The following is a 15515-nucleotide window of genomic DNA, read 5'->3' as shown; positions in this document are numbered from 1 at the left end:
GCACAGAAGATTTTTATCAAAGAACCCTGAGAATCTCTCTTATGCTCTGTTTTGTCACCTGAGACCTTTTTGGGTTGTTCACCCTTCCATGTCTGACCGAGACACATGCTTATGTAAGATCCATGAGAATCTGAGATTTGTGGCTGAGAAGCTGAATCTCCTGAAGGTAATTGAGACCTCAAATCTGGAGAGCTTGACCGAGATGGTATCCTGCGAATCCTCTAGCAAGAAGTGCATGTACGGGGAGTGTGCTTTGTGCAAACAAAAGTGTGTCCCCCTCTCCACTACATATGATGTTATGGCAAAAGTTTCCTTTCTCCAGTGGGTCACAGAAGACAAGGCTACTGAAAAAAAGACCACGAGATAAAGGGTTTCACAGAAAGGATCACTGTCAAGAAAAGTGTTGAGAGCACCCAGGAGAACCTTACTGAGTTGCTCCACAACTACATTCACAAGTTTAAGAAAACACCTGTTCAACATTAAACAGCAATACACCTACTGTCGTGAGCTCAGGAAAAACATGGCAATGGAGGAGGCCTTGATCCATGTGGACTCTTCAGACAACTATGTCTGCAGATACACATGGGAGATCCAAGCTGTTGACTTTGGGGCCCCACACCAGCGGCCCTCTCTACATACTGGGGTACTGTATGTTGACCAACAGGAGCCAGTACGCTACACAACCATCTCCCCCTCTAGGCACAAAGGCCCCCTGCTATATGGAAAATACCTCCATCCAGTGCTGGACTACCTTCAGGACACACATCCACAAGTGTCTGTATTGCACTTTTTTACTGATGGGCCTTGCACACAGTATAAGCAGAGAGGCAACTTCCTGCTTTTCACAAAAATAATTACACGAAAGCTCTCGCCAGTTCGAACAACATGGAACTTTTTTGAGTCAAACCATGGAAAAGGGGCTCCTGATGGTGTGGGAGGAACGTTGAAGAGAACGGCAGACAGGTTGGTGGCTAAGGGCCGTGATATCAGTGATGCACAGGAGCTTTACAAAGCCCTCCGTGAGACAAACACGTCAGTGAAGCTGTTCTTTGTGAAGAGTGCCGATGTTGAACGTGCGATGGAGATGATGCCAAGCCCGATAAAAGCGGTGCCCTCCACCATGAGAATATCATCCTTGCTTCTGGTGAGCTGATGTATCGTGATGTCAGCTGTCTTTGTTCAACAAAGAAGGAGCTAAACTGTACATGCTTTAACACACAGCGCTTCAGTTTCAGGCAGAAGGTCCTGGCTGCTCCAGAACAGCCAGCCAATGAGGCAAATCCACAAGCTGTGGATGAAATCTAGTGGGGAAATCCAGGTCTCTTGGTCAGTGGTGTGTAGAGGAATATAATGCTGACCTTCATCCAGGCATCATCCTCGGCATGGATTAAATGAGTGTACAACTGAAATGTATGCATCGTGTAGGACCAAACAGAATTTTCTGGCCTTCTGGAGATGACATCCACTGGTCTCAGTTTGATGATTCCACACCCCACAGCATGTGATAACCTGCCACGTAGAGGTTGAGAGAGATGTGTGTGTGTAACAGTTCAGGTTCCGTCCCTCTCTTCGCCCCAACCTGGGCTCGAACCAGGGACCCTTGCACACATCAACAACTGACACCCACGAAGCATTGTTACCCATCGCGCCACAAAAGCCGCGGCCCTTGCAACGCAAGGGGAACAACCACTTCAGGTCTCAGAGCGAGTGACGTCACTGATTGAAACGCTATTAGCGCGCACCACCGCTAACTAACTAGCTATTTCACATCGGTTACATGTGGGCCAGACTCTTAGGAAGAAAACAATGAATGAATGAATGAATATGGTGCTCCTGAGAAGAAGGATAGTCGTGCTGACACAAGTGCTGTAGTTACAGCTGTTCTAGCATTCTAAATACCCTTGGAAAATGTTCCTACAGTTTGATGACATGCTGAATTTTCTGATGAAACCTGTTGAATGTTATTAACTACCCTAATGCCTGTTGTGTTTTTATTTGTTTCGATATTTACTGCAGTTTGGTTAATAAAGAATCCAAGATGGCGTAGCAGTCAGACGCCTTTGTCTTTGTCCTGTCGTGTCCCATCTTTTTACATCTTTTTCTTCGCATATCTTTTAAAAATATTTTCCTAAACCTCAACTTCTAAATACTCTCCTGCAACCCGCCTCACCCAATGTGGCGTGGATCTGTTTTTCTTTCTAAAGTATTTCTATTTACTTCGGATCTGGAATCCCTCAACTGAAGCTAGCCAGCTAATTACCTACCAGCTATCAGTCAGCAAACCATTGCTAGCGGTCATCAGCTAACCTTTAGCTCGGAAAGCTGTCGCCAGTTCGAACAACGTGAGCATAACGGACCTATTATTATTTTATTTATTTATTTTTTCCCCATATCCCCGGATTCCTACCGCAAACTCTTAACATTTTTATCTGGATCTTCGCAACTAGCTAACCGCAATCCCGGGTGACTACTCCTGGCTAGCGTTTCCATCCCGGAGCAAGCACCAATTAGCCTGAAGCTAGCCCGGCCAGGGCTCCTGTGCTACCACCGAAGCCCACTCCTGGGCTACAATATCCGGACCCCTTCTACTGCCGGTACGGGGCACGGAACCCCGCCGATCCTCTACGACTGGAATACCGACATAATCTGCCCGAGGATTCCAACAGGCCCCTCAGGCGCGACGTCCGCTGAAGGCCCATTCTGCTAACCGCGGCCTACTAGCTACCTAGAGCTACTTGGAACCCTACTAATTCCACGACTGGTGTATCGACGTCACCGCACGAAGAGGCAAAAACAGACTTACCCCCATCGCGACGTCCCCCAAAGGCTAACTTGCTAACTAGTTAACTGCTAGCTTGCTTGCCCCGGTCTGCTAACTTGCTAGCTTGCCTGCCCGGTCTGCTAACTTGCTAGCTTGCCTGCCCCAGTCTGCTAACTGCTAGCTTGTCTGCCCCGGTCTGCTAACTGCTAGCTTGCCTGCCCCGGTCTGCTAACTGCTAGCTTGCCTGCCCCGGTCTGCTAACTGCTAGCTTGCCTGCCCCGGTCTGCTAACTGCTAGCTTGCCTGCCCCGGTCTGCTAACTGCTAGCTTGCCTGCCCCGGTCTGCCAACGGCTTGCTTGCTTGCTTACCCGGTCAACTAACTGCTAGCTTGCCTGCCCCGGTCTGCTAACTTGCTAGCTTGCCTGCCCCAGTCTGCTAACTGCTAGCTTGTCTGCCCCGGTCTGCTAACTGCTAGCTTGCCTGCCCCGGTCTGCTAACTGCTAGCTTGCCTGCCCCGGTCTGCTAACTGCTAGCTTGCCTGCCCCGGTCTGCTAACTGCTAGCTTGCCTGCCCCGGTCTGCTAACTGCTAGCTTGCCTGCCCCGGTCTGCCAACGGCTTGCTTGCTTGCTTACCCGGTCAACTAACTGCTAGCTTGCCAGCCCCGGTCTGCTAACTGCTAGTTTGTTTAGCCCCGGCCTACTAACTGTTAGCTTGTTAGCATCAGCCTGCTAACTGTCTAAATCGCCGTGTCCCCAGTCAGCCCAACCACTCACTGGACCCATATGTTCACTTGGCTACGCATGCCTCTCTCTAATATCAATATGCCTTGTCCATTACTGTCCTGGTTAGTGATTACTGTCTTATTTCACTGTAGAGCCTCTAGCCCTGCTCAATATGCCTTAACCAACCATGTTGTTCCACCTCTGACATGTGATGACATCACCTGGTTTAAATGTCTCTAGAGACTATATCTCTCTCCTCATTACTCAATGTCTAGGTTTACCTCCAATGTACTCTCATCCTACCTTACCTTTGTCTGTACACTATGCCTTGAATCTATGCTATCTTGCCCAGAAACCTGCTCCTTTTACTCTCTGTTCCGAACGTGCTAGATCCGAACGTGCTAGACGGCCAGTTCGTATAGCCTTTAGCCGTAGCCTTATCCTACTTCTCCTCTCTTCCTCTGGTGATGTGGGGGTTAATCCAGGCCCTGCAGTGCCTAGCTCCACTCCCACTCTCCAGGTGCGCTCATTTGTTGACTTCTGTAACCGTAAAAGCCTTGGTTTCATGCATGTTAACATTAGAAGCCTACTCCATAAGTTTGTTTTACTCACTGCTTTAGCACACTCTGCCAACCCGGATGTCTTAGCCGTGTCTGAATCCTGGCTTAGGAAAAACCCTGAAATCCCAATCACTAACTATAACATTTTCCGCCAAGATAGAACTGCCAAAGGGGGCGGTGTTGCAATCTACTGCAAAGATAGCCTGCAAAGTTCTGTATTACTATCCAAGTCTGTACCCAAACAATTCGAGCTTCTACTTCTAAAAATTCACCTTTCCAGAAACAAGTCTCTCACTGTTGCCGCTTGCTATAGACCTCCCTCTGCCCCCAGCTGTGCCCTCGATACCATATGTGAATTGATTGCCCCCATCTATCTTCTGAGCTCGTGCTATTAGGTGACCTAAACTGGGTCATGCTTAACACCCCAGCCATCCTACAATCTAAGCTTGATACCTTCTCCGCTATGCAATCTGGTTTCAGAGCTGGTCATGGGTGCACCTCAGCCACGCTCAAGGTCCTAAATGACATCATAACCGCCATCGATAAGAGACATTACTGTGCAGCCGTATTCATCGACCTGGCCAAGGCTTTTGACTCTGTCAATCACCACATTCTTATTGGCAGACTCGACAGCCTTAGTTTCTCAAATGATTACCTCGCCTGGTTTACCAACTACTTCTCTGATAGAGTTCAATGTGTCAAATCGGAGGGCCTGTCGTCCGGACCTCTGGCAGTCTCTATGGGTGTGCCACAGGGTTCAATTCTCGGGCTGACTCTCTTCTCTGTATACATCAATGATGTTGCTCTTGCTGCTGGTGATTCTCTGATCCACCTCTACGCAGACAACACCATTCTGTACAGTGAGGGAAAAAAGTATTTGATCTTCTGCTGATTTTGTAAGTTTGCCCACTGACAAAGAAATGATCAGTCTATAATATTAATGGTAGGTTTATTTGAACAGTGAGAGACAGAATAACAGCAAAAAAAATCCAGAAAAACACGTCAAAAATGTAATAAATTGATTTGCATTTTAATGAGGGAAATAAGTATTTGACCCCCTCTGCAAAACATGACTTAGTACTTGGTGGCAAAACCCTTGTTGGCAATCACAGAGGTCAGATGTTTCTTGTAGTTGGTCACCAGGTTTGCACACATCTCAGGAGGGATTTTGTCCCACTCCTCTTTGCAGATCTTCTCCAAGTCATTAAGGTTTCGAGGCTGACGTTTGGCAACGCGAACCTTCAGCTCCCTCCACAGATTTTCTATGGGATTAAGGTCTGGAGACTGGCTAGGCCACTCCAGGACCTTAATGTGCTTCTTCTTGAGCCACTCCTTTGTTGCCTTGGCCGTGTGTTTTGGGTCATTGTCATGCTGGAATATCCATCCACGACCCATTTTCAATGCCCTGGCTGAGGGAAGGAGGTTCTCACCCAAGATTTGACAGTACATGGCCCCGTCCATCATCCCTTTCGTGCGGTGAAGTTGTCCTGTCCCCATAGCAGAAAAACACCCCCAAAGCATAATGTTTCCACCTCCATGTTTGACGGTGGGGATGGTATTCTTGGGGTCATAGGCAGCATTCCTCTTCCTCCAAACACAGCGAGTTGAGTTGATGCCAAAGAGCTCCATTTTGGTCTCATCTGACCACAACACTTTCACCCAGTTGTCCTCTGAATCATTCAGATGTTCAATGGCAAACTTCAGATGGGCATGTATATGTGCTTTCTTGAGCAGGGGGACCTTGCGGGCGCTGCAGCATTTCAGTCAGTGTTACCAATTGTTTTCTTGGTGACTATGGTCCTAGCTGCCTTGGAATCATTGACAAGATCCTCCTGTGTAGTTCTGGGCTGATTCCTCACCGTTCTCATGATCATTGCAACTCCACGAGGTGAGATCTTGTATGGAGACCCAGGCCGAGGGATATTGACAGTTCTTTTGTGTTTCTTCCATTTGCGAATAATCGCACCAACTGTTGAATTTTGTCCCATTCCACCTGACAGAGCTGGTGTAACTGAGTCAGGTTTGTAGGCCTCGTTGCTCGCACACGCCTTTTCAGTTCCTCCCACAAAATTTCTATGGGATTGAGGTCAGGGTTTTGTGATGGCCACTCCAATACCTTGACTTTGTTGTCCTTAAGCCATTTTGCCACAACTTTGGAAGTAAGCTTGGGGTCATTGTCCATTTGGAAGACCCATTTGCGACCAAGCTTTAACTTCCTGACTGACTGATTTGCACTTTTCTCACCAAAGTACATTCATGTCTAGGAGACAGAACGCGTCTCCTTCATGAGGGGTATGACGGCTGCGTGGTCCCATTGTGTTTATACTTGCATACTATTGTTTGTACAGATGAACGTGGTACCTTCAGGCGTTTGGAAATTGCTCCCAAGGTTGAACCAGACTTGTGGAGGTCTACAATTCTTTTCTGAGGTCTTGGCTGATTTCTTTTGATTTTCCCATGATGTCAAGCAAAGAGGCACTGAGTTTGAAGGTAGGCCTTAAAATATATCTGCAGGTACACCTCCATTTGACTCAAATGATGTCAATTAGCCTATCAGAAGCTTCTAAAGCCATGACATAATTTTCTTGAATTTTCCAAGCTGTTTAATGGCACAGTCAACTTAGTGTATGTAAACTTCTGACCCACTGGAATTGTGATACAGTGACTTATAAGTGAAATAATCTGTCTGCAAACAATTGTTGGAAAAATTACTTGTCATGCACAAAGTAGACGTCCTAACCAACTTGTCAGAACTATAGTTTGTTAACAAGACATTTGTGGAGTGGTTGAAAAGCAAGTTTTAATGACTCCAACCTAAGTGTATTGTGGCAGACCAGGGGGTTGGGTCTAAACGTTTACACAGATCAGACATGGACAGAGTAGGAGTAGCTCAGTTTCAAGGGAGTTTATTAAAATAATAGTTAAAAAAGAAAAGCTCTCCCCATGAGACCCTCTCCAGGATACTGTCTTCTGTGTTCCGGGTCTTTCTGTATCCTGTGGGGATCAAAAACTGAACTCACTCCTGTTAGCTCCGCAACCGTCCCCAACTATACGGGAGTCCTTTCTTAACCCAGTCTCTCTCTGTGTGCTGCCCTTCTGGCAGCTTTATGGGACTTGTACAGCTGGTGAGCAATCAGCCCTTGATTACTCACAAACTCCCAACCAGCCCCAATTAGTCCTGGCCGGAGAGTCCGTCGAGACCTGGCACGTCCAGCAGATGAAGCCATCGCCTCGTGATGTATACTTCGTCTGTCACCAGGCCTCGACGAGTCTCCCCCTGGTGGCTGACCTGCTGTACGCCACAGTATGTAAACTTCCGACTTCAACTGTACTGTAGTTGGGCAGACATGCCATGATCATGGCACATTCCTGTAGGGTGTGTCAGCTGTCAGAGCTTGGGGAGGAAGTGGTGGTCATTGGTGGCCATCTATTTTTAATGTGTTGAAATGGGCAGGAAGGGACAGGGTAAAGCTCAGAGAGTAAAGCTCAGAGGGTAAAGCTCAGAGGCGGACAGGGGAGGCGGACAGGGGTGGCGGACAGGGGAGGCGGACAGGGGAGGCGGACAGGGGAGGCGGACAGGGGTGGCGGACAGGGGAGGCGGACAGGGGAGGCGGACAGGGGAGGCGGACAGGGGTGGCGGACAGGGGAGGCGGACAGGGGAGGCGGACAGGGGAGGCGGACAGGGGAGGCGGACAGGGGTGGCGGACAGGGGAGGCGGACAGGGGAGGCGGACAGGGGTGGCGGACAGGGGAGGCGGACAGGGGTGGCGGACAGGGGAGGCGGACAGGGGAGGCGGACAGGGAAGGCGGACAGGGGAGGCAGACAGGGGAGGCAGACAGGGGAGGCAGACAGGGGTGGCAGACAGGGGAGGCAGACAGGGGTGGGGTTGGGGTGTAGGTCTATGTGAAACACGAGAGGGGAAACAGGGGAGAGGGGAGGTGGGTAGGGGGAGATGGGTAGAGGGGGAGATGGGTAGAAGGGGAGATGGGTAGAAGTCGGAGAGGGGAGATGGATAGAGGGGAGATGGGTAGAGGGGAGAGGGGAAGAGGGGAAATGGGTAGAGGGGAGAGGGGAGTTGGGGAGATGGGGAGAGGGGTAGATGGGTAGAAGGGTAGATGGGTAGATGGGTAGATGGGTAAAGGGGGAGATGGGTAGAGGGGAGAGGGGAGATGGGTAGATGGGTAGATGGGTAGAAGGGTAGAAGGGGAGAGGGGTAGATGGGTAGAAGGGTAGATGGGTAGATGGGTAGATGGGTAAAGGGGGAGATGGGTAGAGGGGAGAGGGGAGATGGGTAGATGGGTAGAAGGGTAGATGGGTAGATGGGTAAAGGGGGAGATGGGTAGAGGGGAGAGGGGAGATGGGTAGATGGGTAGATGGGTAGAAGGGTAGAAGGGGAGAGGGGTAGATGTTAGATTACAGGACCATCCTGTAGTCTAACAGGACCATCCTACTGATGTAGTCTGACAGGACCATCCTGTAGTCTAACAGGACCATCCTACTGATGGAGTCTGACAGGACCATCCTATAGTCTAACAGGACCATCCTACTGATGTAGTCTGACAGGACCATCCTGTAGTCTAACAGGACCATCATGTAGTCTAACAGGACCATCCTGTAGTCTAACAGGACCATCCTACTGATGTAGTCTGACAGGACCATCCTGTAGTCTAACAGGACCATCCTACTGATGGAGTCTGACAGGACCATCCTATAGTCTAACAGGACCATCCTACTGATGTAGTCTGACAGGACCATCCTGTAGTCTAACAGGACCATCATGTAGTCTAACAGGACCATCCTATAGTCTAACAGGACCATCCTGTAGTCTGACAGGACCATCATGTAGTCTAACAGGGCCATCCTATAGTCTAACAGGACCATCCTGTAGTCTGACAGGACCATCCTGTAGTCTAACAGGACCATCCTACTGATGTAGTCTAACAGGACCATCCTACTGATGTAGTCTGACAGGACCATCCTATAGTCTAACAGGGCCATCCTATAGTCTGACAGGACCATCCTATAGTCTAACAGGACCATCCTATAGTCTAACAGGACCATCCTGTAGTCTAACAGGACCATCCTATAGTCTAACAGGACCATCCTATAGTCTAACTGGACCATCCTATAGTCTAACAGGACCATCCTATAGTCTAACAGGACCATCCTATAGTCAAACAGGACCATCCTGTAGTCTAACAGGACCATCCTATAGTCTGACAGGACCATCCTGTAGTCTAACAGGACCATCCTATAGTCTAACTGGACCATCCTATAGTCTAACAGGACCATCCTATAAGACCATCCTGTAGTCTAACAGGACCATCCTGTAGTCTAACAGGACCATCCTATAAGACCATCCTATAGTCTAACAGGACCATCCTATAGTCTAACAGGACCATCCTATAGTCTAACAGGACCATCCTATAGTCTAACAGGACCATCCTGTAGTCTAACAGGACCATCCTGTAGTCTAACTGGACCATCCTATAGTCTAACAGGACCATCCTATAGTCTAACAGGACCATCCTATAGTCTAACAGGACCATCCTATAGTCTGACAGGACCATCCTGTAGTCTAACAGGACCATCCTATAGTCTAACAGGACCATCCTGTAGTCTAACAGGACCATCCTATAGTCTGACAGGACCATCCTATAGCCTAACAGGACCATCCTATAGTCTAACAGGACCATCCTGTAGTCTAACAGGACCATCCTATAGTCTAACAGGACCATCCTATAGTCTAACAGGACCATCCTATAAGACCATCCTGCAGTCTAACAGGACCATCCTATAGTCTAACAGGACCATCCTATAGTCAAACAGGACCATCCTGCAGTCTAACAGGACCATCCTGTAGTCTAACAGGACCATCCTATAGTCTAACAGGACCATCCTGCAGTCTGACAGGACCATCCTATAGTCTAACAGGACCATCCTATAAGACCATCCTGCAGTCTAACAGGACCATCCTATAGTCTAAGAGGACCATCCTGTAGTCTAACAGGACCATCCTATAGTCAAACAGGACCATCCTGCAGTCTAACAGGACCATCCTGTAGTCTAACAGGACCATCCTATAGTCTAACAGGACCATCCTGCAGTCTGACAGGACCATCCTATAGTCTAACAGGACCATCCTATAAGACCATCCTGCAGTCTGACAGGACCATCCTGTAGTCTAACAGGACCATCCTATAGTCTAACAGGACCATCCTATAAGACCATCCTATAGTCTAACAGGACCATCCTATAGTCTAACAGGACCATCCTATAGTCTAACAGGGCCATCCTGTAGTCTAACAGGACCATCCTATAGTCTAACAGGACCATCCTATAAGACCATCCTGCAGTCTAACAGGACCATCCTGCAGTCTAACAGGACCATCCTGTAGTCTAACAGGACCATCCTATAAGACCATCCTATAGTCTAACAGGACCATCCTATAGTCTAACAGGACCATCCTATAGTCTAACAGGACCATCCTATAGTCTAACAGGACCATCCTATAGTCTAACGGGACCATCCTATAGTCTAACAGGACCATCCTGTAGTCTAACAGGACCATCCTATAGTCTGACAGGACCATCCTATAGTCTAACAGGACCATCCTATAAGACCATCCTGCAGTCTAACAGGACCATCCTATAGTCTAACAGGACCATCCTGTAGTCTAACAGGACCATCCTATAGTCTAACAGGACCATCCTATAGTCTAACAGGACCATCCTATAAGACCATCCTGCAGTCTAACAGGACCATCCTATAGTCTAACAGGACCATCCTGTAGTCTAACAGGACCATCCTGTAGTCTAACAGGACCATCCTATAGTCTGACAGGACCATCCTATAGTCTAACAGGACCATCCTACTGCTGTAATGTAACAGGACCATCCTGTAGTCTAACAGGACCATCCTGTAGTCTAACAGGACCATCCTATAGTCTAACAGGACCATCCTATAGTCTAACAGGACCATCCTATAAGACCATCCTGCAGTCTAACAGGACCATCCTATAGTCTAAAAGGACCATCCTATAGTCTAACAGGACCATCCTATAGTCTAACAGGACCATCCTATAGTCTAACAGGACCATCCTGTAGTCTAAAAGGACCATCCTATAGTCTGACAGGACCATCCTGCAGTCTAACAGGACCATCCTGTAGTCTAACAGGACCATCCTATAGTCTAAAAGGACCATCCTATAAGACCATCCTGCAGTCTAACAGGACCATCCTATAGTCTAACAGGACCATCCTGTAGTCTAAAAGGACCATCCTATAGTCTAAAAGGACCATCCTATAGTCTGACAGGACCATCCTGTAGTCTAAAAGGACCATCCTACTGCTGTAATTTAACAGGACCATCCTGTAGTCTCACAGGACCATCCTATAGTCTAACAGGACCATCCTGTAGTCTAACAGGACCATCCTATAGTCTAACAGGACCATCCTATAGTCTAACAGGACCATCCTATAGTCTAACAGGACCATCCTGTAGTCTAACAGGACCATCCTATAGTCTGACAGGACCATCCTGTAGTCTAACAGGACCATCCTGTAGTCTAACAGGACCATCCTATAGTCTAACTGGACCATCCTATAGTCTGACAGGACCATCCTATAGTCTAACAGGACCATCCTACTGCTGTAATGTAACAGGACCATCCTATAGTCTAACAGGACCATCCTATAGTCTAACAGGACCATCCTATAAGACCATCCTGCAGACTAACAGGACCATCCTATAGTCTAACAGGACCATCCTGTAGTCTAACAGGACCATCCTGTAGTCTAACAGGACCATCCTATAGTCTGACAGGACCATCCTATAAGACCATCCTGCAGTCTAACAGGACCATCCTGTAGTCTAACAGGACCATCCTATAGTCTAACAGGACCATCCTATAGTCTAACAGGACCATCCTATAAGACCATCCTGCAGTCTAACAGGACCATCCTGTAGTCTAACAGGACCATCCTATAGTCTGACAGGACCATCCTATAGTCTAACAGCACCATCCTACTAATGTAATGTAACAGGACCATCCTATTGTCTAACAGGACCATCCTGTAGTCTAACAGGACCATCCTATAGTCTAACAGGACCATCCTATAGTCTAACAGGACCATCCTATAAGACCATCCTGCAGTCTAACAGGACCATCCTGTAGTCTAACAGGACCATCCTATAGTCTAACAGGACCATCCTATAAGACCATCCTATAGTCTAACAGGACCATCCTATAGTCTAACAGGACCATCCTATAGTCTAACTGGACCATCCTATAGTCTAACAGGACCATCCTATAGTCTAACAGGACCATCCTATAGTCTAACAGGACCATCCTATAGTCTAACAGGACCATCCTATAGTCTAACAGGACCATCCTGCAGTCTAACAGGACCATCCTGTAGTCTAACAGGACCATCCTATAGTCTAACAGGACCATCCTATAAGACCATCCTATAGTCTAACAGGACCATCCTATAGTCTAACAGGACCATCCTATAGTCTAACTGGACCATCCTATAGTCTAACAGGACCATCCTATAGTCTAACAGGACCATCCTATAGTCTAACAGGACCATCCTGCAGTCTAACTGGACCATCCTATAGTCTAACTGGACCATCCTATAGTCTAACAGGACCATCCTATAGTCTAACAGGACCATCATACTGATGTAGTCGGACAGGACCATCCTATAGTCTAACAGGACCATCCTATCGTCTAACAGGACCATCCTGTAGTCTAACAGGACCATCCTATAGTCTAACAGGACCATCCTATAGTCTAACAGGACCATCCTGCAGTCTATCAGGACCATCCTACTGCTGTAATGTAACAGGACCATCCTATAGTCTAACAGGACCATCCTGTAGTCTAACAGGACCATCCTATAGTCTAACAGGAACATCCTATAGTCTAACAGGACCATCCTATAGTCTAACAGGACCATCCTATAGTCTAACAGGACCATCCTATAGTCTAACAGGACCATCCTATAGTCTTACAGGACCGTCCTATAGTCTAACAGGACCATCCTATAGTCTAACAGGACTATCCTGCAGTCTAACAGGACCATCCTGCAGTCTAACAGGACCATCCTATAGTCTAACAGGACCATCCTATAGTCTAACAGGACCATCCTATAAGACCATCCTGCAGTCTAACAGGACCATCCTATAGTCTAACAGGACCATCCTGTAGTCTAACAGGACCATCCTGTAGTCTAACAGGACCATCCTATAGTCTGACAGGACCATCCTATAGTCTAACAGGACCATCCTATTGTCTAACAGGACCATCCTGTAGTCTAACAGGACCATCCTATAGTCTAACAGGACCATCCTATAGTCTAACAGGACCATCCTATAAGACCATCCTGCAGTCTAACAGGACCATCCTGTAGTCTAACAGGACCATCCTATAGTCTAACAGGACCATCATGCAGTCTAACAGGACCATCCTGTAGTCTAACAGGACCATCCTATAGTCTAACAGGACCATCCTATAGTCTAACTGGACCATCCTATAGTCTAACAGGACCATCCTATAGTCTAACAGGACCATCCTATAGTCTAACAGGACCATCCTATAGTCTAACAGGACCATCCTATAGTCTAACAGGACCATCCTGCAGTCTAACAGGACCATCCTGTAGTCTAACAGGACCATCCTATAGTCTAACAGGACCATCCTATAGTCTAACAGGACCATCCTATAAGACCATCCTGCAGTCTAACATGACCATCCTATAGTCTAACAGGACCATCCTGTAGTCTAACAGGACCATCCTGTAGTCTAACAGGACCATCCTATTGTCTGACAGGACCATCCTATAGTCTAACAGCACCATCCTACTGCTGTAATGTAACAGGACCATCCTATTGTCTAACAGGACCATCCTGTAGTCTAACAGGACCATCCTATAGTCTAACAGGACCATCCTATAGTCTAACAGGACCATCCTATAAGACCATCCTGCAGTCTAACAGGACCATCCTGTAGTCTAACAGGACCATCCTATAGTCTAACAGGACCATCCTGCAGTCTAACAGGACCATCCTGTAGTCTAACAGGACCATCCTATAGTCTAACAGGACCATCCTATAAGACCATCCTATAGTCTAACAGGACCATCCTATAGTCTAACAGGACCATCCTATAGTCTAACTGGACCATCCTGTAGTCTAACAGGACCATCCTATAGTCTAACAGGACCATCCTATAGTCTAACAGGACCATCCTATAGTCTAACAGGACCATCCTATAGTCTAACAGGACCATCCTATAGTCTAACAGGACCATCCTGCAGTCTAACAGGACCATCCTGTAGTCTAACAGGACCATCCTATAGTCTAACAGGACCATCCTATAAGGACCATCCTATAGTCTAACAGGACCATCCTATAGTCTAACAGGACCATCCTATAGTCTAACTGGACCATCCTATAGTCTAACAGGACCATCCTATAGTCTAACAGGACCATCCTATAGTCTAACAGGACCATCCTATAGTCTAACAGGACCATCCTATAGTCTAACTGGACCATCCTATAGTCTAACAGGACCATCCTATAGTCTAACAGGACCATCATACTGATGTAGTCGGACAGGACCATCCTATAGTCTAACAGGACCATCCTATCGTCTAACAGGACCATCCTGTAGTCTAACAGGACCATCCTATAGTCTAACAAGACCATCCTGCAGTCTATCAGGACCATCCTACTGCTGTAATGTAACAGGACCATCCTATAGTCTAACAGGACAATCCTGTAGTCTAACAGGACCATCCTATAGTCTAACAGGACCATCCTGTAGTCTAACAGGACCATCCTATAGTCTAACAGGACCATCCTATAGTCTAACAGGACCATCCTATAGTCTAACAGGACCATCCTATAGTCTAACAGGACCATCCTATAGTCTAACAGGACCATCCTATAGTCAAACAGGACCATCCTGTAGTCTAACAGGACCATCCTATAGTCTGACAGGACCATCCTGTAGTCTAACAGGACCATCCTATAGTCTAACTGGACCATCCTATAGTCTAACAGGACCATCCTATAAGACCATCCTGTAGTCTAACAGGACCATCCTGTAGTCTAACAGGACCATCCTATAAGACCATCCTATAGTCTAACAGGACCATCCTATAGTCTAACAGGACCATCCTATAGTTTAACAGGACCATCCTATAGTCTAACAGGACCATCCTATAGTCTAACAGGACCATCCTGTAGTCTAACAGGACCATCCTGTAGTCTAACTGGACCATCCTATAGTCTAACAGGACCATCCTATAGTCTAACAGGACCATCCTATAGTCTAACAGGACCATCCTATAGTCTGACAGGACCATCCTGTAGTCTAACAGGACCATCCTATAGTCTAACAGGACCATCCTGTAGTCTAACAGGACCATCCTATAGTCTGACAGGACCATCCTATAGTCTG

This window comes from Salmo trutta, chromosome 29 (genome assembly GCF_901001165.1).
Source record: "Salmo trutta chromosome 29, fSalTru1.1, whole genome shotgun sequence".
NCBI lineage: Eukaryota > Metazoa > Chordata > Actinopteri > Salmoniformes > Salmonidae > Salmo > Salmo trutta.
The sequence above is the reverse complement of the archived record's forward strand: the minus strand, read 5'-3'. Positions refer to the sequence as shown.